Source organism: Caenorhabditis briggsae (assembly GCF_000004555.2).
Source record: "Caenorhabditis briggsae complete genome, chrI, whole genome shotgun sequence".
Lineage (NCBI taxonomy): Eukaryota > Metazoa > Nematoda > Chromadorea > Rhabditida > Rhabditidae > Caenorhabditis > Caenorhabditis briggsae.
In genome coordinates, this window is record NC_013489.2 from 1,466,607 (window position 1) to 1,469,278 (window position 2,672).

A 2,672-nucleotide genomic window follows, 5' to 3' on the forward strand; every position below is an offset into this window, starting at 1 on the left:
ATCTTCCTCAGAATTTTTTTCCATCCATCGAAATAGGACACCCCAGAACATAAGTGGTTCGCACCCCCCTTTTTTTCTGCTTTCTAGAAATTCCTTCGACGTCTTCTGTCAGAAGACGTTCCGGGCAAAAACGACATTCTGATGGAAGATTTGCATTTTTTTCTTTTCCCCGCCGTTTTATTTGTTTGGGGGGAATTCAATTTGGATTACCCTTCATTTCCCCAAGCCGCGCCATTCCAAATGCATTGAACTCTTTGTTTTTTTTTCTGTAAATTGTATAGTTTTTTGATCTACCAAAGAAAACTTTTTTTCGATTTGAAAAACCACTCAAAAATCACCTCCAAAAATATCTGGGTTTATAGAATTTCGGCTAAAATCTGCCTATTTTCAGATGCCTGTAAAATAGCTAAAAGTAGCTCAAAATGTTTCAAATTTTCAGAATATACTAAACAAGATGAGAGCTTTATACTTGTAGTGAACAACTTTTTCGTGAATTTAGGTCCTGGAGAGATATGCCACGTGGAATAAAGAGTTATTCGTCGATGATGGGGCTGCCGTTAGTCGTTAGGTGGGCGCTAGGGTCTCTTCCACCTGGCATATCTCTCCAGGATGAGAATTGACAAAAAAGTTGTCCACTACGAAAATGAAGCTCTAGTTTTGTACAGTAAACTCTAACATTTTCAGAAAAAAACAAAAAAATTTTAAGCATTTTCGAGAGCTCCGAAATTTTCAAAGAAAATCCAGCTTTTTGGAAATTGCGGCAACTTTTGCGTCATTTTTCTCGGTCCCTGTAGGAGGTATCAAAAATTGGTAAACTAACAAAACATTCATCATAATATCAGTAACATTTTATCAGTTGCCAGATTTTTGATATCTTCAATGAGAGCCAAGATATCTTGGGTTAAAGTTAACAGTGTTTTTCGGTGGTCCCTTTTGCGTCTTTCTGAAAAAAAAATTCCGTTTGATCCCAACTTAAAAATTTAATGCAAAAAATGTAGTTTTTGGATCAGAATACAGAAAAGAGGCGACGAAAAATATCGGAGGGCGAATTGCATTTTTTGGCGAATAATAACAATTTCTTTATTTTTCCATTCCCTTTTTCAGATTTTTCAAAATCATATTTACTCATTTATGGGTCAAAATTGTTCTAGATTTCAAAAGAAATTTATGATTTCTGATTCTTGAAATTAAAGAAAAAAAAATTTTTCCAGCAGGAAGGAAGGATGTTGTGAGCAGGCAGCACTTCTGGGATTGAATTAGGACATTTATTACTGAAAAAAAAGAAAAAAAAATTTTTTTTTCTAGTTTTTATATTTTCCTCTTTTTCTGAACTTTTATGGTTTTTTTGGGGGGGGGGAGGAACTTTTTTCCAATTTTTTGTCTTTTTTGCCTTTTTGAAGTATCAAAGTTTCAAGTGGAAGAAGTCTTACCACTTGAAAATTTGGGCTCTTAGAAATTTGAAAATAAAATAAATGATATCATTTTTTGAAGTTTTAGAAAATTCTGAAAATCTGAAAATCTGAAATTCATATTTTCAGAAAATTACTTTTTTCAAAAATTCGAAAAATTTCAAATTTCAAAAAATTCAAAATTACAAAAAATGTTTAATTAAAAAATCTGAAATCCTGATATTCTGAAAAGTTGAAATTCAGAAATTCAGATACTCGAAAACTCAAAAATTCTGAAAATTCTGAAACTCTGAAATGTTTTTGAAAGTTGCAAAAATTCGAAAAATTCAAAATCTTCGAAAATTCTGAAACTGCTGAATTTCAGAAAATTGAAAGTTCTTAGAAATTTCAAGCAATTTGAAAATTTCAGAAAATTTTTTAAACATTTAAAATTTCTAAATTTACAGAGAACAACAGTTTTCAAGTAGGAATATAATTCCAAAATTTCCAAAAACTCAAGAAATGAGAAATTTATTTTTTCATATAAACTTCAATAAATCAGAAATTCAGAAATTCAGAAAATTAGATATTCAGAAATACAGAAATTCAGAAATTCAGAAAATTAGATATTCAGAAATACAGAAATTCAGAAATTCAGAAAATTAGATATTCAGAAATACAGAAATTCAGAAATTCAGAAATTCAAAAAATTAGAAATTCAGAAAATTAGAAATTCAGAAATTCAGACATTCAGAAATTCAAAAATTCAGAAATTCGGAAATTCAGAAATTCAGAAATTCGGAAATTCAGAAATTCAGAAATTCAGAATTTCAGAAATTTAGAAATTCTGAAATTCTGAAATTCTGAAATTCAGAAATTCAGAAATTCAGAAATTCAGAAATTCAGAAATTCAGAAATTCAGAAATTCAGAAATTCAGAAATTCAGAAATTCGGAAATTCAGAAATTCAGAAATTCGGAAATTCAGAAATTCAGAATTTCAGAATTTCAGAATTTCAGAAATTCAGAAATTCAGAAATTCGGAGTTTCAGAAATTCAGAAATTCAGAAATTCAGAAATTCAGAAATTCAGAAATTCAGAAATTCAGAAATTCAGAAATTCAGAAATTCAGAAATTCAGAAATTCAGAAATTCAGAAATTCAGAAATTCAGAAATTCAAAAAATTAGAAATTCAGAAAATTAGAAATTCAGAAATTCAGACATTCAGAAATTCAGGAATTCAGGAATTCAGAAATTCAGGAATTCAGGAATTCAGAAATTCAGGA